We start from the raw sequence: 26,634 nt of genomic DNA, 5'->3' as shown, positions 1-26,634 counted from the left end.
AATATTCCATGGTGTATATGTACCACAGCTTCCTTATCCATTCGTCTGCTGATGGGCATCTAGGTTGCTTCCATGTCCTGGCTATTATAAACAGCGCTGCGATGAACATTGGGGTGCACATGTCTCTTTTAGATCTGGTAACGTGAGCCTTGGTATGCCGTGTTGTTCTTAGAATGGGAACAGTTCCTCCTAGGTTCAACTGCTGTTTTAAATTGGTTCATCACACTTACCATTTAATACTTCCTGAAATTTGGGGAGTTTCTTTCTCAGGTCCTTCAATTATCCTATTGTTTCCCCCTGCTTTGTTCTGTGCAGAATTTGTTGGTTCTCATAGTCACTTATGGAGCCTTTAAGGTTTTCTGTGTGTAGTGTCAGATATCTGCAAATAGTGACACTTTTACTTTGTCCTTTCCAATTTGGATGCCTTTTATTTATTTTCCTTACCCAGTTTTTGTGCTGAATAGCACATCTAATACTGTGTTGAATAAAATTGGTGAGAATGGGCTTCCTTGTCTTGGTCCTGATAGCAGAGGAAAAGCTCTTAACTTCCAGTCGTCAAATATGCTGTCAACTGTGGTCTTGTCATATATGGCCTTCATCATGTTGACTCATATTCCCTTTAAACCCACTTTGTTGAGAGTTTTTATCATGAATAGATTTTGAATTTTGTCAAATACATTTTTTTGCATCTGTTGAGATGGTAGTATGATTTTTGTTCTTCATTTTGTAGTTTATCACATTGATTTGTGGACCTTGAACCATCCTTGCATCCTCTGAATAAATCCCATGTGATAATGAGGGTAATCCCTTTAATGTATTGTTGAATTTTAATTTGTTTTGTTAGCATTTTATGAGGATTTTTGTTTATCAGCCATATTAGCCTGTAATTTTTTTTCTGTCATCCTTGTGTTTTCAGTATCTGGGTAATGATGGCCTCATAACATGAGTTTGGAAGGGTTCCCTTTTCTTTTTTTGGAAGAATTTAAGAAGGATTGTATTAATTCTTCCTTGAGTGTTTGGTAGAATTCATTAGTGAGGCCATCTTGGACTTTTATTTGCTGGAAAGGTACTTGGTTTCTGCTTCAGTCTCCTAACTAGTAACTAGTCAGTTCAGAATTTCTGTTTCTCCATTATTTAGTGTTGATAGATTGTGTGTTTCTAGGATTTTATCTATTTCTTCTAGGTGTTCCAATTTGTGTTTAATTGTCCATAGTAGTCTCAGAATTCTTTGTATTTCTGTGGTATGATTTGTAACTTTTATTTTTTTTCTGATTTTGAGTCCTCTCCCTCTCTCTCTCTCTCTTTTTTTTTTTTTTGGTGAGCCTAGCTGAAAATTTGACATTAAAAAAATTATATCTTTTCAAATATCTAGCTCTTAGTTTCATTGACCTTTTCTATTTTCTTTTAAACCTGTATTTTATTTATTTCTGCTCGATTTTTAAAAATCTCCTTCTTGCTAACACACTTTGGGCTTTAATTGTTCTTTTTTTTAGTTCTTTGAGGTGTATAGTTAAGCTATTTATTTGAGACATTTTTGATTGAGGTGGGCATTTATAGCTATGAACTTTCCTCTTAGAACTGCTTTTGCTGCATTTCATAAATTTCATTTTGTAAAATTATATATTGCATTTTCATTTGTATCAAGACATTTTGTGTTTTCTGATTCCTTCTTTGATCCATTAGTTGTTCAGTGGCATGTTGTGTAATCTCCACATATTTAGGGGATTTTCCAGTTTATTTTAAATAGTTAATTTCTAGTTTCAACTGCTATAGTTGGAAAAGATGTTTGATATAATTTAAATCCTTTTTAAATTTATTAGGACTTATTTTGTGGCTTAATGTATGACCTATCTTTGGAAGATGTTCCATGTACACTTGTACAACAATGTGTATTATGTTGTTTTTGGATGGAATGTTCTGTAAATATCTGTTCGTCTAGTGTAATGTATCACTAAGGTCAATGTTTCCTAATTGATTTTCTGTTTAAATAACATGTCCCTTGATGAAAGTGAAATATTAAGTCCCCTACTAATACTGTATTGCTGCCTATTCTATTGCTATCTATTAATGTCACCTTTATATGTTCAGGTGCTCCTATATTGGGCGCATAAAAATTTACAAATTTTCTATCCTCTTGTTGAATTGACTCCTTTATCCTTATGCAGTGCCCTTCTTCGTCTCTTACTTCAGTCTCTGTTTTAAAGTGTATTTTTTCTGATATAAGTAGCTTTCCAAGCTTTCTTTTGGTATCCGTTCCATGTAATATCTTTTTCCATCCTGTCACTTTTGGTCTCTGTGTGTCTTACATCTAAAGTGAGTTTCTTGCAGGCAGCTTATTGATGGATTTTGTTTTTTTTATTCGTTTAGCCAGTCTGTGTCTTTTGATTGAAGAATTTATTTCTTTTACATTTAAAATAATTATATCTGTATGCTTATTGTCATTTTGTAATGGATTTTCTGGCTGCTTTTGTAATCCCAATATTTGATACCCTGGGGCAGCTTAGTGTTGTGATGTTTGAAAGTTTAGACTTTGTTAAAGGAGGTTGCGGTGTTTGGTTAGATTGACCATTCCAGCTGTTTCAACTGTTGTAACCAAGTGGATTGTTAAGTCTTGTTCCAGATGATCAGAGATTCTTAGGCTGATACTCAGATCAAAGAAACCCAGACAGCAACAGGGGAGGTTAATGTTGTTCAGTTGCTCAGTCATGTCCGACTCTTTGTGACCCCATGGACTGCATGCCGGGCTTCCCTGTCCTTCACCATCTCCTGAAGTTTGCTCAAACTAATGTCCATTGAGTCGATACCATTCAACCTTCTCATCATCTGTCATCCCCTTCTCCTCATGACCTCAATCTTCCCTACCATCTTTTCCAATGAGTTGGCTCTTCACATAAGCTGGTCAGAATATTGGAGCTTGAGCTTTAGCATCAGTCCTTTCAGTGAATATTCAGGTTTGATTTCCTTTAGGATTGACTGGTTTGATCTCCTTGCAGTACAAGGGGCCCTCAAATCTTCTGCAGCACCACAGTATGAAAGCATCTGTTCTTTGGTGCTCAGCCTTCTTTATGGTCCAACTCTCACATCTATACATGACTACTGGAAAAACCATAGCTTTGACAATACAGACCTTTGTCATCAAAGTAATGTCTCTGCTTTTTAATACATTGCTAGGAAAAATGTTTTTGTATCTTGACAATAAAAATATAAACATATATATGCACCTGATTTTGAAAGAGCTGAATATAATTATCGAAAGAGTGATTTCAGTTCAGTTCAGTTCAGTTGCTCAGTCGTGTCCTACTCTTTGTGACCCCACGAATCGCAGCACGCCAGGCCTCCCTGTCCATCACCAACTTCCGGAGTCTACGCAAACCCATGTCTATCGAGTCGGTGATGCCATCCAGCCATCTCATCCTCTGTCATCCCCTTCTCCTCCTGCCCCCAATCCTTCCCAGCATCAGGGTCTTTTCCAATAAGTCAACTCTTCGCATGAGGTGGCCAAAGTATTGGAGTTTTAGCTTCAACTTCAGTCCTTCCAATGAACATCCAGGACTGATCTCCTTTAGGATGGACTGGTTGGATATCCTTGCAGTCCAAGGGACTCTCAAGAGTCTTCTCCAACACCACAGTTCAAAAGCATCAATTTTTCGGCGCTCAGCTTTCTTCACAGTCCAACTCTCACATCCATACATGACTACTGGAAAAACCATAGCCTTGAAGAGATGGACCTTTGCAAAGTAATGTCTCTGCTTTTAAATATACTATCCAGGTTGGTCATAATTTTCCTTCTAAGGAGTAAGCGTTTTTTAATTTCATGGCTGCAATCACCATCTGCAGTGATTTTGGAGCCAAAAAATAAAGTCTCACACTGCTTCCACTGTTTCCCCATCTATTTCCCATGAAGTGATGGGGCCAGATGCCATGACCTTAGTTTTCTGAATGTAGAGCTTTAAGCCAACTTTTTCACTCTCCTCCTTCACTTTCATCAAGAGGCTTTTTGTTCCTCTTCACGTTCTGCCATAAAGGTGGTGTCGTCTGCACATCTGAGGTTATTGTTATTTCTCCCGGCAATCTTGATTCCAGCTTGTGCTTCTTCCAGCCCAGCGTTTCTCATGATGTACTCTGCATATAAGTTAAATAAGCGGGGTGACAGTATACAGCCTTGACATACTCCTTTTCCTATTTGGAACCAGTCTGTTGTTCCATGTCCAGTTCTAACTGTTGCTTCCTGACCTCCATATAGATTTCTCAAGAGGTAGGTCAGATGGTCTGATATTCCCATCTCTTTCAGAATTTTCCACAATTTATTGTGATCCACACAGTCAAAGGCTTTGGCATATAGATTAAATGTATTTTGAGAGTTTCAGATACAATTTGTCATCAGTATGTTGTATGACATTATGTATGTTTAAACACATACATGCATGTGTTCACACTTAAACATGGTAGAATTGAACTTCCCTCTATAGTAGGCCATTTGTTTTGTTTATAACTTTGAGAAATTGATGGTCAGATGTCATGATTTACAGGTACATATTTAAACATAGCCCAATTCTCTTGCAGTTGGCCAGCTGAGAAGGAAAGCAGGTGACCTTCAAGTTGCAGCTGGGAAACCCACTTCAGTACATGATTCTACCTCACTTCTTTCCTTGGAGTGACAGCTGGGTTCTCACTTCTTCCCGTTCAACTCCTCCACCTTTAAGAGGACTCAGTCTTTACAAGAATTTCTAAAGACATCCTTCTTGTCCTCTCTCTTCCCTTTTGGTCCTTACCTGCTTTTGTTCAATATTGGCCTGTGTCCTGCAAGTTTGAGAGGCAGCAAAGCATGGTGGTTGCGATCTTGCATTCTAGAGAGGACAGTGGGATTCAAGTCTGTGCCACACTGTTTATTAGCTGTGTGACTTGGGCCTTGTTATCTTGCAGGATCTTAGCTTCCTAATCTGTTAAATGGGAATAAGAACAGTGTCATGTTGGGACACATCAAGTGTTGCTTTAATTATCCCTTTTCTTCCAACTTCCACTGCTGCCAGGGTGGCTTTATCACCTCTTTCTGTCTTTTCTCAGAGTCAGCCCAGATGTAAAATTCATTCCCTTCCTGTATCAGACAGCCTCATACAACCCAACTTCCTAAACTCTTTCATCCTTTGATTTCCCCTTTCCTCTCAATTGCTCATGGGGTTTTGGAATTTGCTTAAAATTTATCACAGTATTTACCCACCTAAGCCATACGCCTGGAGAACGTGACCAGAAAGGCTTTCTCAAAGCAGATAATTTAAAGAGGAAGCCTTTGTTACTTTTTACTTAGACAAACTGAAATCATGTGCTATAATCTCTCACTTCAAATTCTCATTTACTCTTTTCCACCTTTAAAAATACATTCCCTGCCCACCCCGCCCCCCCCCCCCCCCACCATGAATAACTGTTACGCATTTTGTGTTACAAGCCAGAGTGCCATCACCTTACTCCAGCCATCATAGGGTGAACTCAAAACCCACGTTGCTACTGGCTGTTTGGGGGCATCATTGAAAGCTTTATTACAGTTATTACTGGATTGTTGTTTTCTGTCTAGTCTTTCTATGTTTTTGCTCATGAATTTCTCCCCCCTTGAATCCATTGGTTAGTACAACACAGCCTTCCTGAATACAGACTCCTTCCTAGCAGTGCTTCTCCTTTCAGTGTAGCACTGGTTTTAAAGTGATATCTGGTAACAGAAGATTACATTTCTTTATGCTTTGAAGATGAGGGTAATGGTATATTCCATGTACAGTTGGCCTCTTACTGCTAACGTGTGCCAGTTTGCTTAGTATTAACATTAAAACAAACAAACCAAAAGTATAATAAAAAGAGAAGGGTTTTCCCCCTGTTTGAAAGCAAGAACCAGAGCAATATTGCTGCTAAAAAAGGTATTTTTCTATATTGAATACACTCAGGGCTCTTGGCCACTGTCAGCAGAATAAAAATCATCACATTCTTATCTTGAAATGTTAAAGTCCACCTGATATTTGGTGCACAAAGAATTCATTTACCGGGGGTGATATTCTCAAACCCCTCACAGACGTTTCATAAAAATTAATGTATTTTGTAGGAAATTTTATTATAGGCCGTCCGTGTAAAGGAAGCTGCAAGTCCCAGGCTGGTGGTGGTGTTCTGACTTGCTTACCCTAAACCCCGTGGTCTGAGCTGTCTTAAGGCCTTCTTTCGTGCTTTATGCATGCTTTCTGTTGCAGGTTGAAAAGTCACAGAAGATAGCACACCTTCCGGCAGGGTGTAATCTAACAGCCTCAGGCCAGTTGAGTTGGTATTGGTTTCCAGTGTTTAAATATCAACAGAGTACACCTTAAACAGTCTGGGTTTCTGGGTTTTATGAAAAAAGTAGAACAACGCTGGGTCCACAGTGCAGTGACTGCTCCTTTTAGCTGGGGCCTGGGCTAGAACTTCTCATTCTACTCTGGGCTGCTTTACTCATTAATGTAAGCCTCTGTCCCTGTAGGCACTGGAATTACTTCAGCGTTGGAGAAGAAAAATAATTGCTATTCAGGACTAAGCAATATGTTGCGTATGTCTTTTCAATGAACAAATTTATCAAAAGAAAATACGTGTGTATAACTTTTTTGAAATCTGTATAATTTATGAATTGTATGTATCTAATCTCAGGAATAGATAGCATTTCTGGAATATAAATTAAAATGTTATACAAATTAGTGCATATATAAATGCTAGAAGTTATAAATTATATGTACAATTTTTGCTCTTCAGAATGTGATGTATTCATAGAATCTTCAAACTGGAAGGACCCCTTAGTAACGTCTAGTTCCAGTTCAACTCTATCCTTTGAGTGTTAAGAAACTGAAGCCCAGATCCTGAGTCCATTGATTTATTCAAGGCCACACAACCAGTAAGTGGTACTGGAACAGTTTGCCTGTGACCTATTGGTGATGCCAGGTCAATGGGGGCATTGATGTACAGTGTGAAATAGATATTTTGGGATAGAGCTGAAGTTTAAAAGTTACCTTTCATTGCACTATAAACCACACAGTTTTTATTTTTGTTATGTCTCAATATTTATTTATATTTTTCTTCCACATTTATTGAGATATAGTTGAGATACAGCACTGTGTACATTTAAAGTGTATAAGCTTAGTGATTTGACTTAACATGCATCATGAGATGATTATCTTAAGAAATATAGTGAACATCTATCATCTCATATAGATAAAAATTAAAGAAATAGAAAAAAGTTTCTGTGACGAGAATTCATAGGATTTACTTCTGGACAGCTTCATGTATAATATATTATAGTTTTAATTATATTTATCATGTTGTACCTTACAGTCCTTGGTAGCTGTCTGTCTCATAATTGGGAATTTATATCTTTTGATCACCTTCATCCAGTTCCTCCTACGTGACACATCTTTTTCTGACATTTTTATTTCCGGGTCTCTGAAAATATCAATCTCAGAGAGAATATTCTGTTGCCCTATTTGTTGTTAATATCCCATCTGGTCATTTCACATTTCCAGAGGTTGGCTTCCATCCTTTCATCGCTGAAGTGGTGCCGTTTCTTGAGTCTGAGGCTGTTGTTGGCTGGTGCCAGGATCTTGTTTTAAAACCATTACCAGGTCTGACCCATCATGGCTGTTCCTCTACCAGTGTTTTGAAGATTGATTGTAACGTTTGCGCTGCTGGAGGTGGGATAGGTGATGATATAATTAAAGCTGAAGTTTAGCAGATGACAGATCTGGAAGAGTGAATGGCATTGAGGTTCATCTAAGACCTGAATGTAAAACTGTTTTAGAACCTGAAAGCTTTTTTTGTGTGTAGAGTCTAAATTAGGGCATTGTCAGTATGGGGAGGGTAATTGCATTTTGGTGGATAGTGAATCTCAATTCTTATTTATAAGAAGTCTATTTGATTAAATCCTTATAGCTTCCCTGCTCATCCTGTTTCCTTTGCAGTGTGTTATGAATAGTAAGGTGATTTTACTTCAACAGAACATAGGATTTTTTGTCCAGGTTATATCTCAGCCATTCACATAATTATCATCCATGATAACATTTCTAGTATCTTCAGTGTAGTGAACAAATATTACACCGATGTGATCTGCTTGACGTCACCTTGCTGAACAGTTTTAGTGTGGAGAGGAATTAAGAAGAGGTGATTTTATGAAGGAACCATAGAATTGTTGTCATTGACTTTGTTTGTAGAATTTATCAACTTTATTCGTTCAAGGAGAGATTAGTTGTATGCCTGAAACTAATATAATGTATGTTGATCATGCCTCAATAAAATTTTTTTAAAGGAGATACATGAAGTGGTTTTAAATAGAATGATCATCCAGGTTACCAGGCAAAACTATTGATTAGACAAAGCACCGTAATAAAATGGAATCATTGCTATACTACAACAAACAGTGTATTCAAATGGAACCAGTCACAGGGTCATAGATCTCAAGAGAGAATAGAGAATACTTCTTGGAGGAAGTGGCATTTGTTTATGCGTGAGTCGGTTGGGACAGGGGGGCCCTCTCTAGGAGAAGCAGGACAGAGTGACCGGTGGTCTGTGCCAAGACTTTGGGTGGGAGACTGCAGAGCATGCATTATTATATGTTATTACAGTGTCTGCTGATGGTAGAATAAAAGTCAGAGCTGCAGAAAGAGGTGCAATCAGGCAGGGCCACCAACACGAAGGGTGTTCTGAGCACCTTTGTACATTTCACCTTGACTTCCTGGCTTTCAGGACTCTAAGAACTTTTTAAGCAGGGGTGGGACATGCATCTGGGAAATCTGTGGCATTAAAACTGCTCCATCAATTTTGACATCCCTCCCAGTGTCAAAATAGTAAGATGAAAGTGAAGGAAGCTATCTGAGAATTGAAAAAACTTTGCAGAGTTGCATTTTAGAAGATCAGGTGTCTTCCATATAGATTGTTTTGAGGATACTAAGTAGAAAGGCAGGAAAAAAACCCCAGAAGGCCATTGTAGGAGTTGACATAAGGCTCTCTTGTATGGGCTAGTAAGTCTTAGTCAGGATGAAGAAAAGGAAAAATACAAATGAACAGATTTGGTTATTGAATGTGGCAGAGGAGGCATCAAAGCTGCCTTGGTAATGTTTGGCCTCACTTACTGGGTGGATGGTGGGAACATTCCTTGGGGTGTGGAAGGGGGACTTGTTGGGGGTCAAAGAAGCTGGCGGGTAATGCATGGCCAGGGCCCAGAAAGGACCCTTGGAGATTTGAAGGATTTGAGAAGAGAGAGTTGGCCAGCGGACCAAATCAGGAGAGACTTAAAACTCAGTAACCTCAGCAACAGAGCCATGGTGAGGACCAAGGGAGGTGTGGGAGGTGAACCCATGGAGGATGCCAGTGTAGCCAATGCTTTCCAGAAATTTGTGTAAGGGAAGAAAGTAAAGGGGACTTGGGGACTGAGAAGTGAATCTCCTAATTTAGTTCTGTAAGAGAGATTTCAAGGTCTCACCAAAATCTCTTCCTTAAGTGTTATTTAAATTTCCTAAGGTTCAGAGTTTTTGATACCTTTTTAACTGGCAGCAAGTTGGATGTTTTGGGGAGCAAAGCAGAACAGGCGTGTGGAGGCCAAGCAGGTTGGGAAGACCCACAAATGAAAATAACAGCGTTGTTATGGTGGTCTGGGGCTTTTGGTATAAATAGAGTTATTAGCTTCACACCAAAGCTCTGAGGACATGGTGGGTATTAAGCATGCAGTGGTTATTGAAAGTATATGTGTCTGACAGAGATTTCCATCAAAATGTGAGGGCTGAACAAGCTGTGGTGCCAAAGTGGTCAAGTGGTTTTCTAGAAAATTCACTTAATGGCAGTGTCACTGGCCCCAGTGCAGCTCTAAGAAATGCAGTCACTTTAAAGTGTCTCTGCCCTCTTTTTGGACACCATGTAATTCTATCCTTTTTATGAATGTCCTTCTCACCCCTGAATTTGTGTGTGCTTCCCTAATGGAACACGTCTTTACACTCAGGAACCTTGTTAATTTATGGTGTATTTTGGGATTCTAAGAAGTGAAAAATGGGGCAGTAATACGACTTCTCTTTGTTTTACTCTGAAGAGGGTTTTACTACCGGGTTCTTGACATCTTCCACCTTAGTTTATCTTTAATTTATCTTTAACTGGAACCATTTTGTCCATTAGCTGTATTCTAATTACCTCTCAAAATGGTCAGATTTACAGGCAACACATGACAGAGAAAATGCACAAGAAAATCAGCCAACCTCTCCTGACATTCAACAGCAGCCCACGTCTAAATAGTGGAAAAGTTTATTTGCTTTTTCTGAGGATGTGCTAAGTGATTTTGCAATGTGAGTGGTATGGCCTTCTAGCTCTTAGGCCTGCATTTATTAAATAAATTTGTTCTCTAACTCAAGTGTTAAGTGTGTATTATGAAACCTCAAAGCCAATTTCGGTGATTGCAATGTGCAAATATTTTTTAAATTATGTAATTAAATAGGACTTGGCCTGTGAGGTCCACTGAAGTAATTTATTAATTGAACAGTCTGATTTAATTGTATGTTATTTTCGTTTATTCAGGGAAGGGCCTGAATCTCTTGCATAGAGAGGAGGCTCTTGTGCGCCTTGTCACTGGAGGTGCAGAGGTCTCTCCAAGGAATCTTTAGCACCCAATTAAATATTAACCAAGAAGAAGTGACTTGTTCCTTCTGTCCCCGAAACTCTGTTTTGATGTCTGAGTCTGATGATTTTAAAGGAAAAAGGAAAAAAAAAAAAAAGAATCTTACTGGGTAAAAATTATTTGTTATTCTCTTGATTTATCATGACATTATTTAAAAGTGACTCTCTCTTTTCCTCTTAATTGTGCCAATGTACAGGGTTATATAAAGTAAGTGCATAAAAAGAAAAGCCCCTTGAATTCAGCATTAGCTTCATCCAGCTACGGCTGCAGCCTTGCTGTATCTGTTTCCTTAAAATGTCATTTTAAAGGTATTGTGGTTTTAGAGCAGCAGCTGTGACTGAAAAGTATGTAAACTAAGCTGTTCTTGCTCATATCATTTTTATATTCTTATGTCAGACCAGAAGGCTGCTTTAAATTTATTTTTCATTGTGTATTAGTTCTAGAGCCCGTTTTTTTTTTCCCCTTCCTTGGGAACATATGTTCTTTGGGACTTGTGATACTCAAACGCTTAAGAAAATAACAATTGTTGGTGGGGGGAGGAAAAAAAAGCCTCAAAATCATTTTTTATTTGAGTATTGTATTTGGGAGAAGACAGGTCTAAAAAGTGGACTCTCACAAGGTAGAATTGGGGGGCCTCGCATCTGTGTTTTAGGAAGTGGAAGAATTCAGTCACGTGAAAGGCAGTAACTTTTAGAAGCCCAAATTGCTTTCCCAAAAGGAAAATATTTTTTGTTACTATTAAATATAGTTTATATTGCTACTTCAGAACTTTTTTTTTTTCCAGTGAGGCCATTTACTCAAATTCTTAGTTAATATTTCTATATAGAAACGTCTTTGTCTCCAGAGCTCGCCTTTGCGAATTCCCATTTAATATGCGGTTGTGGATAAGTATTTATTCATACCATGTGGTACCCCACACCTGATCAGGTGACAGAATGGCGTCATGTCAGCCAGCAAGATGTTGGAGTGACTTTTGAGTAATGGTGGCAAAGAAGGCACGGAGGGTTGAAGGAAACTACAATAATGGGAATTTTTTTTGCTTTCTTGTACATTTCACTGTGTTTAATGCCTCACCTCTGCTGTAGAAATTTGGAACATTGGATAGAGAACAACTACTTCTCCTAAAGCGTTGTAAAAGCCGAGTAGAAAGTCTGAGCTGTTAGAAATTTCCATGGTAAATATAATTTGATTACATGTTCGTAATTTCCCTCAGAGCTCAGGAGTTTTTGAGAGCTGTTTCACAATGATAAATTTCTTTCTAGGTTTTGAAATCAAATTTAGCCCTCAGGTTTGCCTTAAGATTCTGCTGATTTGCCTCCTGACTGCAGGCCCACATCTGTGTGCTCCAAGTGGGGACAGTAACTTGGGGAGGAATGTGGGTCCATTGTAGGTGTGTTGTTCTGCTTGTTCCAGGACTCCCATCTCTCACTGGGACCCAGGTAGTGTCTTCCTCCATCCGTAAGCTGGTCTTCGTGGTCCTTACATCATATCCATGGAGCAGGACTTCTCAGAGCATCTGGGTTGTTGGTCAGTGTGGCTAGCAGGCACAGCACAGATGCTGGCCGCCCAGGAAGGCCACCCTGGGCGTATCCCTGGGGCACACTGCCAGGACGTCGCTTCCGTGCCTCTGAGCATCCCAGGAAGGCTAGTGGCCACGCGTGTGCTTGGAGAGGCTGGGGGGCAGAGAGCCGCAGGCTGTTTCCCAGCCAGTGTACGGCTATTTCAGTATTTGAACAGCTCCGTCAGGCGGCCGCCGAGTACCAGTTGAACATCATCCCTGAGTTAACACCCTTTTCCCAACAAGGAGACAGGTCTGGAGAAGGGAAGGGACTTAGAAATTCTAGCAGAGTCAGTGGTGGATCATTGGAGAGTAGAAACCACTCTTGTCGTCTAGTGAAATGTTCTTTCCCCTTCACTTTGACTGCTCTTACCTACAGAGGGAAAAAAAAATCTCTTTTTCTACTTATTTTAAACCAGACTTGATTTAAAAGGCATTTTCTTAAGAATAAAACTAAGGGAGGAATAAAACAAGATGCCTGGAGCACTGAAGTGAATGACTTTCTAGAAGAAAGTTAGCTGGTTTAGATTCAAGTTCAGAAGCAACAAGATGGCACAATTTATAGGACATTTGTGATGCCTGTGTTCATATTCTTGCACTCTTGCTGTTCACGGGATTCTGCTCCAGAATCTCCTTTTAGCATGGTTGATGTTTCCAACAGCCATTGGAGCCGTTGGCTTTTCCACACTTATTGGGAGTCAAAGGCTCTTGTCTCTGCTTCTGGCCACACCACGCACTTGGTCTCAGTCACACACTGAATCCACTTCCCAGGAGGGAATGTCTTGACCTGGACCCCTCCCCTGCCCCCACCCCCCACCGCCACAGGTGCCTTTCAGCTCTGCAGTGTTTGCTCTTATATCTCATCTCAGATTTTTCCCATCTAAGCCTTTTTTCTTCCACTGAAATGCCTGAGTCGTACGATGGCTGTAGAAGAAACCTGAATTTTGATCATGAAGATACAAGACATTTTATTTGGCCCCCAGTCAGTTTTTTGGGGAACATCCTTGTCTTTTGTCACTGGTAAAGCTTGGTCAAGGAATTTCTCCTAAAATAAATTTATCACTTTCTGTTCTAAGTGGGGTTTGTGCTTTATCATCATCATCATCATCCCTGGTAAAGCTCCTTGGTATGACTGGTTGGGGGTCCCATGGTCCTTTTCCCCACCCACTGAAGAAGCTCATGAAAGATTGTGTGGTGTGGAAAGTGCCTTAGCAATTAAATAAAAGAAAGCCTGATTCACATAAAGGGACTTGTTTCTATATGGAAAATATGAGCCTTTTTTTCTTTTTCTTTTTTTACATGGACCAGGTGTGGATTAGTTCACTGAACCTTTCACCCAGCCCTATTCCCGCTTGTAATTCTTCTGAGGCATAGTTCAGCCAAGTCAAAGAAACATGTTATTAAAGGTGAGCTGAAAGGCATTTAAAAAATAAACAAACTGTTTAAGATCCTAAATCAGTAACAGAATCTATATGCACAGACTTGAAAAGTACTAGAAAATGTGTTTCAGTATCTCTGGGTTTCAGGCCAGATTCTTCTCTTACCTTCTTTAAACATCACCCCAAAGTCCTTTTTGGTTGCTGGCGAGATGAGCAGTTGCCTCTTGCTTGGATGGTAGATCTCTTGTAGCTAATGATTTACCCTCCACCGGGGTAGGTGAGACCCCGATCTTAAACCTGCAATTCTCCAGCTAATATTGAGAGGGAAGAATAAATACTTTGATTTTGTTTTAGCACTGTGTCATTAAGTTTAAACTTGGATATACATTCTCTCTTTTCTTCTAGCTTGTAGCATGGCACAGAACCAGAAATTTTTAACAGCTTGTAGAGATGGTAGAAATCAAGCATGGGAAGTTTTAGGTTTAGTTACATTATCCCTGGTTAGACTAACAGTGGCTATCATTGCTTTATCGCTCATTATGTGCCAGACACATTTTTTGAAGCACTTTTGTATGTTAATGCATTTATTCCTCAAAAGCACATTATGTATTGTTATTCAGCCCATTTAGTGGATAAGAACCGAAGTTTTATAACTTGTCTGAGTTCACCAGACCAGTAAGCAGCAGAGCTTAGTTTTGAACTCTTGGACTTGAATCTGTTCTTGTGAGGTCTGAGTTGCCCAAGACTAAATAGTACTGTGGAGTGCGATTCTGTAGAATACTGGATTTTAACTGAAACAGCCCAAGGAAGCATTAAGAAATAAAGATATTCATTTTGTACATGATGGGCCTTGCCACCTTTACCCTGACCCCCCACCACTATCACCAAGGTTTCCCCCTAGTTTAATTGGTTTTTTTTTCTGTTTTCTTTTGGTTGTTTTTAACAGTATAGCCTCTTTTTCGCTAAGGACCACTGGTGTCTTTTGCATTCTGTTGTGCTGCTTCTCCTTTGATTGTCTTCAACTCTCCTTGTGATTGTGGGTTTGTGGAAAGGCGTTCTCTCCCTTTTAAAGTCATTGCAAAAATCCAGAACAAGGGAGGAGAGGTATTTTAGGGGTATTCCAGGGGTCTTCCTGGCCCACCTTTTTACACGGTGAGCTATTCCTTCCCCAGGTGATGAGAATCCCCAGTTGCCCAGCATGGACTTACGAGCTTCTTTCAGACCCTCAGACTCAGGCGAAAAGGCCCCACCCCACCCCCACCACTGCTGCTTTCCGTGACGGGAATGGGAGCCCGAGTGGCTTCAGGCAACAGCTTCAGCTAGTGCACTTCTGAGTAGCTTTGCTTTGTTGAAGACCATATGCTGAGCTTGTCAAAGTCATCTGCCTGTTTGAGCCATTCTTGTTTTAGGAAAGTTAAGTTGCTGTATTGGGAAAGGAGCATCACATGTAAGCAGCCATGCCACGCTCCTCCCAAATGTCCCTTCTCCTTTGTCGGGTTCTGGGGGCATTCAGCAGAGCTTTACTGTCATCAGGATGAAGGGTTCCCTAGCGTCAGTATTCACATAGCGTCCTATATGTGTCAGAATCCTCTCCAGCTAAGGAGCTGAGGGGGTGAGCCTCACAGGGCTCTAAATTATACCAGCATTTCTGAGTCTGTTTCTAGTGGGTGCAGGTAGATGGTGAGCTTTGTGAGATGGGAAAGTTCTATGTCAGTAAGATTGCAGTGGTGATTACAAAATTGTGTGCTTTTGTCAAGACTTATGAAATTGTACACATAAAATTGGTGAATTTTGTTGTATGTAATTTAAGCCTTATACTGATTTTAAAAACACCTTAAAAAAAAAAAAGATGAGTCAGAGTTGAGTATAGAAGGGATCCGGGACCTGCGAATGTCAGAGAATTCAGGAAGAGTGGCATGGGAAAGGAAATGGAATGAAAAGGAGCCAGGGAAAGCTGCCTCATCGTTTGGCATCTCTCTGATGGTCAAAAGGTAAGCTTCTACTTTCGGGTCAGTTGTAAGCACTGGGGGCACAGAGCTGCCAAGTTTTGTAGTTTAAGGGCTAATAAAGTCAGGGTGTGGGTAATACTGAGAGAGGGGTTGTTTTCAAGGAAAGATCGCTGGAAGGTCTTCCCACCCTTAGTGACTGTGTGAGCAGGTTCACCCTTGAGTGTCTTTCTCCCCGGGTCAGTGTGCCTGCAGTAAAATGCAACTCTGGAGCCACTTTGAGGGCCTTTTCTACGGGCACCCAGAGTGTTTACCGCTATACGTACAATAGAGGGATAGAGGAGCTGGATTGAGGTACAGGACTGTTTTTATTTAACTTACATGCTGATTCGTAGTGTTGATTACATATAGATTTATTGAACAATGACCATGTGTAACTCCTGTTTTCTACTGAGATGTGACATGCAAGACAGATGAAGTCGTTGCCTTCATGGAGTTTATATTCTGATATTTTGTCCCAAACTGAAATGCATGCAGTCAAGATTAATCTGACTGGTTTTATCTATTGCCCAAACTTTCCCAGAAAAACCAAACAAAATGTTTCACCGCAGATGGAAGCTGCCAGGAGCCAGATGTGGCCACGAGAAGAATGTCTTCGAGAGCTTGTCATCTGGCTCCAGCTGTGCTAACCTAGGCCTGGTAGGCAGCCACGAGCCGCATCTGCCAACTGGTGGCCAGACGTGACTGCAGGTTTAAATAATTAGCGGAATCCCTCACCCGGTGGCTAGATTCGCTGTGTGTGTCCTAAGATTACCAGGCTGTCCAGACCAGGAGCCTCTGTGGTCCCAGGCAGAACCCACAAGGGAACCGAAAATCAGTCCCTTGAGAAAAGAGCCGAGGCCTTCTTATCCTGGAACGTGGAGAGGGACGCAGGGGAAAACCCATTGTCAGCAAGAAAGCAGAAATAAACCAGATGTGGCCCCCGCCATGCACGTCTTAATTCTGGCCAAGAGCTCCTTCCTGGCCCAGGATTGCTGCCTGGGGCCTGCCCCTGCGGAGTAGCGGAGACGGGAGTTGGCCTGTGAGGCTGTCTCTTTCCTAATTATTGTGATTTTTAATTGTTGCCTGTTTGTGAGGATCATTTATGCTGGCCTGTATTGATTTTACCCAAAAGTGACTTGTTGAAAATCTTAATTCCTTTCTTTGAAAGCAGTTGGATACTTACAGATGTGCCACGACTTCTCAAATCGAGTGTATCTGCCTGCCCAGATAAGTGTGTACATAAATACAATGCTTCAGCGTACCTGGTGTGGAAGATTTTTTTGGTAAAATGTGGCATTCTTGGTTTCATGTAGCAGGCAGTCTCTATTATCATATGGGAATATGGCAGTTTAGGTCACTCATTGTCCGGCCAGCTCCTGACACCACTGTAGTTGCTCAGTAAAGTGTAGAATGAGCTGCAAGAATAAGGAAAGATTGCAGTGGGCATGCTGACATTCAAGGACAGTGACTAAAAGTGAGTGGTCATCTCAATCAATTAGGGAGACATCCTTCAATGTAGAGCAAAATGGGGGAAAAAGTAAAGATTTAATTGTGATTTTTTAGGGTTCTTTTTCTCAGATGTCCATATCTAGTATCTGCTTATCTTAGAAAACATAGAATAGTGGAGATGAGGGTTTCGCAGGAGGATTCTTCTGAGCCTAAACCAGTGGATCCAGGTGCAGACAGCTTTATCACGGTGAGGTTCTGCATGTTTTTTTGAAGAAGGCCTGCACTGAATAAGTAATAACAAAATCATTCAAGTGAGGAAAAATGTTAAGATACTAGTTTATGTGTAAAAACCAACTTTTGTATTCTGAGTGCATTGTGTAAATTTGCCATGCAGGAAACATAAGTGAAGCCATTTGGTTTTGTGGCATTGGTGTGGGCTGGCTAAGGGGGTGGGGGAGAAAGTTGAGGCATTGATAAAGTATGAGGCGAGCCAGATGGTTGCATTACACATCTTTTGTGTTCTTGTTTGCTTCTTAAAGCAGTTGCAGAATTTGGCCCTTGGCGATATTTTCTTCATGCTTGTATGTTCTGCTACGAATTTACTTTTGTCAGAGTCTTTTGAAAGAAAAGCCTTGCTCTTAAATTTTTTTTTTTTTACTTACATTATAAACTTGTGAAGTCAACAGTGTGTTCATAAAAACATTTTTAAATGTTAAATATGTTAGTAAATAATGAGATTAGCTCTTCTTTTTTCTTAGCACAGTGACTTCAACCATATTTTAATTCCATTCAGAGATTTTTGCAAAATTAGGAAGGTAGAATTGATGGCAGATGGATGGATGCAGACAGTACAGTTACATTGTTATTCCAGTAGGAATGAGGTTTATCTGATGAGAGATTTTAACTTTTTCTCTTATAGCAGGTTGTCAGGTTGTGGTTTACCTATTGTATTTTATCTGCAGGTCTGACTTGGTGATATTTAGGTTAAGTGGGAATGCTGTGGAGTTGGTTGGTGGGTTTTTGCCTTCGTGTTTGCTTGGTGTTTATTACAACTGTTTTTCACACCATCATTGAAATTTATATTTATTTTCTACTGAAAGCAAATTATATTTTGCAGTCACCAGTGGCAAGGAGTATTTAAGATGTTCTAAATGTAAGTAAAGGATGATATTTTATCACTGAATGCTTTTAATAAGGAATTGCTTTGGAGCTCTTTTTTCCCATCGTGATGGAATGCTTCAGAATAATTTAATGTCCTTTTCACAGTCCCAGTTTGTGTCTCTCTCTTTTTTTCTTTTCCTTCTGCTCAAACAAGAGAAGAGCACAAATGTAGGGTACTTGGGCGATGTTTTATTCTCCTGTTGTGCACAGATTTCCAGTTTTTAGTTGGAACCTGTGGTCCCCGATGAGAAAACAGGAAACTTAGAGTCCTAACCTTATTGAAATCTCTGCCTGGTTTAGTCATAAGTCTGAGGCAACTCCTTCCAATAATGAAGCCATTGTACGCATCATATCTGATCAGTTCTTGAAATGTTTTAGTAAGTCTATCTTACAACATTATAAGAAGATAATCAGCAGCCTTAGAAGGTCCCCATCTGGACCGTAGAGTTCTTTTACTGAAAGATGTTTTGCCTTTTTGAGATAGCTCTCGCGTTTCATCATCTGTTCCGCCGAGATGAAGTGCATATGAAAAGTCAGTGACTCTGAATCCATCTGTTGTTATTATTTTCCACTGATAATTGGCTTGAACAATGAAATGTCTGTGTCTGCAGCCTTTGAAACTGTACACCCTGTTTATTTTCTGGAGGTCTGACTGCAACTCCTCCCCCGTCCCCCATTTTCCCCTCTTCTTTCTCTCTCAAGCTTACAGTGAGTGGCACTGGCGTGAGGATGACATCTTTGACTCTGTGCATCAGTATGTGTCACTCAGCATCTGAAGCTTGCATACAGATCTTTGTCACAGCCCCTACGTCTGTGTTGTTTGCTCGGGGATCCAGCACTGTGGCGGCAAGGAGCTTAGCTGGGGCCACAACGCATGGATCCCTTACCTGAGCTGTCGTCTTTATTTCACTGTCCTCATTAAAATATTAATTTCGAGGACAGTATCTAATACCTATGGAATTAGATACTACCTATAATTGTATAATATATTCAGTTGCATCCAGGTTTGCACGATACAGAGCATTAATATTGGATTCCACTAACAGCATTTCCATTAGCTTGCTCAACCAGTATGAGATATAGATGAGCTGGGAAGCATAACTACCCGCCAGAACTGCCAAAACAGTCATTAGAAGCTCCATTGGGATGGACAAAGGCTTTTCTCACAGTGATATACTGATTAAATTTTGTTCTATGGTTTATTTGCATCAAGGTTAGATCACTATCGTCTATGAAAGTGGGTTATCTAACACCTGACTTGGAAGGTCATTTCAAGACAAAACAGGGAATGGAATAGCATCTTTAGTTTCCTGGGGACCCCTCTTAAAAGAACCTGTGTTTTATTTCAGGGGGCTTTGGGAATTTTCAGATTTTCTCTTTGTGTTATACTGTAATATATGTTTAAGACTGGCTTTTTGGTTTGTGACACAATTAAAAAAAAAAAAAACTTTTCAGTAATATTCTCTTCCTTTTGGGGCAGAATGATATAGCTAGGAAACAGCGTGGTGTTAGTAAAATAAAACTCACTTTTGAAAATAGAAAGCCACCTTGTTATTTCCCTTAGCTGGCATAATTATGGTACATCCTCTGAGGCTCTGAAAAATCTGTGACCTACCCTTTTTTTGGTCCAATAATAATATAGATAGATCCTATAGAACAGCAGTGTTAGATTTGCCCCCAAAGTCATATGTGGCATTAAAAGGAAGTAGGCGAACATAATCTTATTTATGTCCCAATCGAAATCATTTAATACTGCAAAAGTTATTAAAAAATAATTAAGTTACTAAGACCAACACGTAGCTGGAACATGCAGTCAGAGGTTAGAGGTGAGTGCGAGTTAACTCCATAAGCTGAGAAAATGTAGTAGTGAATTCCTAGCGCCCGCATGTTTTTCCTCATGTTTAAATTCCTCGGTTCTAAGGACAAATTATGTTGAGGTATGCCATATTTTCTGCCGAAATGGAGAAAATTGTTGACTGTAATTATGTTATTTAATTGAAATTATAAGTGGTTGAGGCCACTCAGTTAAAAGCATTCTTTCTAATATATGGGTAATGTTTTTAAATGAGTGGTCATGGATTGATGACATTTGAAAGGCAGACGTTTGGGGTGTATTTTTGGAAGACTCAAATTATTTTTCTTAAATCATTAGTGAACTATAAAGAGTGTAAAGGGGTACTTTTTTGTTTTTTTCTCTTTAATTAGATATGAATGAATATTATATGTGAAAGTATGTGTATATGCCTGTACATATTTGTGTATGTATGTATATATTTTATATAGGAAAATATTTATACATAAATGAGACAGATTTTTCTGTAGGTACAGACTCACAAGGATTGGTTTATAATGGGGCAAATCAGAGAAACAAGAGGTGTATTTCTGACCTTAAACTGTAGCTGAAAAATATGTTGATTGTTTAAACCTCTCATTGAATATTAGAGCTCAGTAAAACTCCACTGCTGTATCTTAAGCCAAGTTCTTTTTGGAGTATCTGGAGATAAAAGAACCCTGCATTCCCCCCACCCCACCCTGGCCCCATACTGCCCCCCCCCCAGGGGTGAGTTCTTAATTACTAATGAATGCAATTCATTTTAATTGTTATTATAGCAACAGAACGTTTAACTGCCTCTGTTTAGTCCTTGTCCCCTGGAACAGGCGGTGTCTCCTGTCAGAGAGGACAGGTAGAAGGCACAGCGGGCGTCTGATTGAGCCAGTTATTCATTTGCTGAGTGTTTGTGTTTATGCAAAGGGGCCTCTTCCTGCATATTTAATCTAGAGTAAGGCAGTGGCTTTTGTTGTGTTTAGCCCACATACCTTCGGTCCTTGCTCACACTGCCGCCAGCCCCGGAGCCCGGAGCCCGCAGGCTTCCCAGCGCCTGCACTTTCTCCCTCACCAACTCTCAACTTTCTTCCGTTGTGTGAGAATCGCCTCTCCGGCCCCTTAAAGCTTTCTTTCCTCACCATGCACGGGTAAGTGTGTGCGAAGCCAAGGCTCCTACTTTTGTTTCGTTTTCCAAATGTTGAGAGGCTACTTTGCCGCTTTTCGGATCCTGCTTCCTGGGCCGTTTGTCAGTTGTTGGCGGCGTTGAAATAGACAAGTACAGGTGCCTCCTAGGAAATGTGGCTGAAATGTTCCACTGGCAGACAGAGGCTCCTGGGAACTAGGGCTGGGGGGCGGGGGAGGAGAAAGGGAGAGAGGGAGAAGAGAGAGAGGGAACAGCTTTATTATTCTTTGTCCTAATCCTGTTTTGTAACTATCCTGGAGATAATGCTGCCATTGTTTGCTAAAAGCTTTCAAACAGTGTGCGAGACCGAACTGTAAGAAGGCAGGGAAACTCTGCCGCTGTATTGTCTACACCCGGGCCAGGGTCCTCCCCGAAGGTCTGTGCCGGAATAGGAAGGGTTTTCTTCAGTGGAAATCGAATCGGCTCTTCATTGATATTAATAGCACACTGGAGATGTTGGCCGTGCTGCTCAGAGAGGCGGTTGGGAGGGAAGGAAATCTGATCTTGCTGGGGGGAAGATGACAGCCTCTTGGCCCCACAGTGGAGGAGACATCCATCCAGGCTCAGCCTGCATAATGGCATCCCGGCTTAACTGTTTGCTCTAGGAATTTTAATCTTGAGCTGTTTGTTTTACTATCTGGGGTCTTGCTAGTTTTTGTTCCTGTACTGTCTTTGGAAAGCGCAATATTCAGGGTCTCATCCAGTCTTTTTAAAAGTGAATTAAGAAAAAAAAAAGAGGCATACACTGTACCCTTTGATCATTCTGGGGAATGGTGGTAGAAATCGTGTGATAATTTCAAAAATAAATCGCCACAGTTAAGAAGGATGAGCCGTCCAAGGGAAGGTACGTCCTATGTAAAGATATTTCAGAGACTAGGAATTGTGTCCAGGGTTGGAAAGGAGTCTTCATTGCCAGTTAACTGTTGCCTCTGTCTGAGTAACTCTTTTCAACAGAAGAGTGTGCTGTTCCCCCGCAGGTTGGAAACTGTGAGAATTTAAATAAAATTTCATCAACCTTATTAAAATATGTAGGGACTTGGATCTTCATAGGTACAAATCAGTCTCGAGACTTAGAAACATTTATTAACAGTGAGGCTGCTGAAGGTTTTTAATAATAAAATTACAAATACCTTATCTAATTGTAAGTATATGACTTTTATGCTCTGTTTTTAAGGGGAAAAACACTTTTTTTAAATGAGGAAAAGTAACTCCGTCAGAGCACCTTCTGTGATTAGCGCTATTGTATTCTTAAATTTTGATTGATAGAGATAATAGTTTTCACTTAAAAATACAGACAGGTACTTTAACTTTCCATGACAATAGCTATTTGCATTTCTTTTATCTTTTTGTTTAACATTTGTGGGGGTTGGGACGGATTTGATTATTAACTCTTATTGCACACACTCAAGGTAAATCTAAAACAAAGGCTTTGTTAGAGCTTCAAAGAGAAAACAGCAAATATTGTTTTTAGGTTTCAACATTTAAAGCCTGCTAAAGGATACCTATAAAATATTTTCACATGACCATGACCAGGGTTTTACTTTCCTTTAAGGTAAGAGAGTGGTTTTTTCTAAATGAGATGGGCCAACGTGGAGTTGCTGGGGGGCTGCCAGCCTGAAGTCATTTCACGGGCAAGCCTCGCCAGGTTTGTCTGCGCCGTGTGGCTTACTTCATATAGAGTATTTCAGATTTTTCTTACTAGGATGGACCCAAAAGTCAGTCCCTCTGATTTAGTTGAGGGTCCCAGATGGTGGGAAGAAAGGAAGCACAATGTTCCTCGCAGCAATAGGAGGGGACAGTGGGTAGTGATGGGGCCACAGTGGTAGATTTCTTTGACAGAGAGAAGAAGAAAACGTGATCCTTGTAAACCAGCAAACCTGGGTGATGGCCAAGGTCACCTCTGGTCCCAGAGATTTCTACTACACAATAGTTTTCCTTTTCTTTCTTTTCTAATTTTCTTCCTTCCTTCCCCCCGCCCCCCCCCAACCCCCGGCTTACTCTCCCTGTTTTTCTCCCTTCTTTTCTTCCTTCGTTTCTCACTTTTCTTTCCCTCTTTCTTTCCTCTTTCTTTCTGTAAACTTGACTCAGTATTTGAAATATTTAAAGCAGGAAGGGGGGTACAGAAACACTTTGAGGTTGTTTTCTAAGTGGATTTTCTTGTCTTGGGTGCAAAAAAATGAAGCGACCCTTGCGTTATCATTTCTCAGCTAGTTGAGTTTGTACTGAGATAGCTCTGTTATTCTAGGACATCTTTGAAAAGCAAGACAGAAAAGCCCACATGAGTTAAGATTTACGGGTTAAAGAGATCAGTAATCTCTTGGAAATAGGCCCCTTGAGACTTTTCTCAAATGAAGTATATGTCATTTCATGGGGATATCTGGAAGGGTGGAAGGTTTGAAACTTGCTTCTGGACTTGAAGAGGAGGTTGCTCTAGCCAGAGATGAAACTCCTAACTGCCTCCTTCGCCATGGGGCAGGAACTCTGTGCATCTCAGGGACACTGACACACAGTAGGTTCTCAACTGGCAGTCACTGGATTGAAGGTTGAAATGAAATATGGTGGCTGGCTTTCACAGTCTCTTGTATACGTGTACAAAATAAATACAGTGCTGAAATCCTGATGCATATCATTTCCTTGAGCTTCCATGGAAGAAGAAGGAGAAATATTTTTAATGGGAAAACATAGAGCATGTGTTGTTCATTTAGCTTCCTGTGAAATAAAATCACACGTCCATGTTTACCTGTTATCTCTGTTCCAGTGAGGCTCTACCAACTGGCAAAATCACATTTGTTAAATTAGGGGTCAGATATACTCATATAAATTATGAAATTGAAGCACTATATTAAAAGGGGGTCTACAGAGTAAAATTCCTAATGGAGAATAGGGGGAAATTGGGGAGGTAGAGGAAGAAGAAGGTACATTAGTTTTCTAACCTAGTGATCTTGGCTGAAAAGTCATTTCTTGGTCAAGGTCTTTATGGTCATCAAACAACTTTAGGTAAACACATTACCGCATATAGTAGTTAAGAAACCACACTTTGAACAGTTTCTGGTGTCACAGGATCTTGCCTGTATGGAGAATGACATGAAAAAAAAAAAAGTAATTTCTATTTACTGTGTTCCTGGTTCACTTCTAAAAACCTAAAACTAATAGGGAACTTGAAAAAAAAGGGGAAAGGAAAAAAATGAAATTTATTTTTCTGACTCTTTTTTTGAGAGATGACAAGTGGGCTGGAGGGCAATATTTTTCTTTTATCTCTTTTTTTTTAACTGAAAAGCATTACTTAATAATTTTAGTTTTGGTGCTTGTGCTGCTGGTAAACATGCAGATATGTATTTGATATATTTAATAAGGCCTAGTGGTTTTTTATTTTAATAGCAGTTTTGGAAATGGAAGTTTTATGTTTTTGAAAAAATGAAATACAGATTTTTCTCCTAGTTGTTGATTTCTGATTCTTCTAGGCTAGTAATGATATAGACTCAGACCCCAGTACTACTCCTTAATTTTCTTGTCTGTTATATTGACATATTTCATTTAATTTAGCCTGATGGCAAACAGCTGTTGAACTATTAATCTTTTCTCAGCAAAGCTGGAAAAATATCTTTTAGATTACTTTGCTAATGTATACTAAAAAATAAAATCAGAAATAAATTAATGCATGGTCAAATGTACAATGCATATTAAAATTTTTGGAACTTCAACATGGAGGAAAATAAGGTTTGTATTCCACTCCCAGTTTTTTGTGTCTAAGTAAAAATTAAATGTAGCCAAATTTCTATTCCTTTAGTGATTACAAGATGGAGGGTCAATTGTATGATATTGTTATTATTAACTTTTGTTTCCTCTGGGGGAGCGTTACAGATCTGTGAGGGGGAACCAGCTTATGCTTTTGCTCTGTGTTCACTTACCTATCTGTGTAGATAGGCAAGTAGAGAAGCAGACTCAGTACTTACCTGGAAATGTTTGAATATAACACTCAAGATAACTTTATTCAAAGTAGGCATTTTCAGCAGTTTTTAAAATTAAATTTTAAATAAGGTGCAGTTATTTACCAGGCCTATATAATCTTTGCAATGCAATATTACCTGCATTGCTAAGTCTGATACTAGAGACCCAACTGCCAAACATGCAGAAATAGATGCAGCCCAATAGACAAATATGAAAATTAGTTTAGAGCACACACGTTGGAGAACCTCTCAAGTAAAAGGAGGGAGAAGGGCGTTCTTGTCTTGAATTGAGTGGGGTCTACCAGAGTTCACTTACGTTCCATTTAAGATCTGGTGAGTGGTGGAGCTGGAAATTGCTCTTGTGGGAGATGGTCTCCTTGCCTCTTGTCTAATATGCCCTTTTTATTGGTGTGGGGCGGGGCTGCTCTAGATCACAGCATTACCTCGAGGACCGGACCATCACTGCTTTCTCTCTCTTTTTTTTAATCACCGTTTGCCCTCTAATCAAGTTCTCATCCCTGGAGAAACCAATCCCTGGTGACACACCTCAGCAGTAAAGCACACGATTTTCATTTTCAATTTGAATTGTTTTGTGTCAAAACAAAAAGATTTGGGGCAGGTTGCAAAATAGTAATTTCAAGTCCCAGAGCTTAGGGTTTTCCCCCACCCAAATGGTGAACATTTATGGTGAAAACCTCCAATTTCCTCTTACAGTAAACATGAAAATTATGATTTCACTCAGAGCCTGCATTTTTTCCCAATCTTAATGGCAAGAATCTGCATACACTTGCTTGTGGAAATGTCATAAATTGGCCTCCGATCAATTCCTCAAAGATAGTACACACCAAAGTACCACTTTCAAATTTTTAGCCCTAGTGAAATAGGATTTAACTCTTCTCAATGATGTTTGTCTTTCCACATTCAGGGCCAACAGCCGAGCGATGAGCAGAGATATATTCTGTATAAAATTTAAACTACTTCATTACATATTGTTCTGAAGAGTAAGCAAAAGGATATTAACATTTCAGTGAAAGAATGGTATGACTTCACCATCTTAAAAAAAATTATATGAGCATTTGGTCAATTGATGTGGAATGAATCCTGTACTCTGTTGGTAACTTGATCTAAATTAATAAACAAATGTTTTTCTTTTCACTTGTGCCATATGTTGATCCCAGTTACATGGGCAGAAAGAGGCAGCTTGTAATGTTTCTTAAAGGATTATACACTGTTTTGCATAAGGGAGTATGCAGATGCAGGAGTTAGATGTCTTCTGTGCTTTCTTTGTGTTTTAGAAACTTGATTTGAATTGTTTATTTCATCTGACATGAACCGTTTTTATTGAACTAAGTAGATCTGGTAGATATATCCTAAGTGGAAAACATTGTGAGAACAGCTTTCACCCACTGATGACCCCCCAAACCCCTCCCCAAGCTGAAAATTGTGGTGCTTTTATTCATTTTGAAAAGTTCAGAGTGGCATAAAGCATCTTG

At 39.8% G+C, this 26,634-nt stretch overlaps 1 protein-coding gene across 8 annotated transcripts in view; it reads left to right on the top strand.

The window, feature by feature from the left end:
- The window catches only part of FOXP1 (forkhead box P1), a 616,998-nt gene that overhangs the window by 254,762 nt on the left and 335,602 nt on the right, over positions 1-26,634 (top strand). For 2 of the 8 annotated variants that reach the window (XM_043443250.1, XM_043443251.1), the window contains exon 1: positions 20,885-21,159. The exons of the other annotated variants lie outside the window; for them this stretch is intronic. The gene's annotated coding sequence lies outside the window, so the exon portion shown is untranslated. Of the gene's footprint in view, positions 1-20,884; positions 21,160-26,634 lie in introns of those variants that run through there. 8 annotated transcript variants of the gene reach the window in all.

This window comes from Cervus canadensis, chromosome 22, assembly GCF_019320065.1.
Source record: "Cervus canadensis isolate Bull #8, Minnesota chromosome 22, ASM1932006v1, whole genome shotgun sequence".
Taxonomy (NCBI): domain Eukaryota; kingdom Metazoa; phylum Chordata; class Mammalia; order Artiodactyla; family Cervidae; genus Cervus; species Cervus canadensis.
The sequence above is the reverse complement of the archived record's forward strand: the minus strand, read 5'-3'. Positions and strand labels throughout refer to the sequence as shown.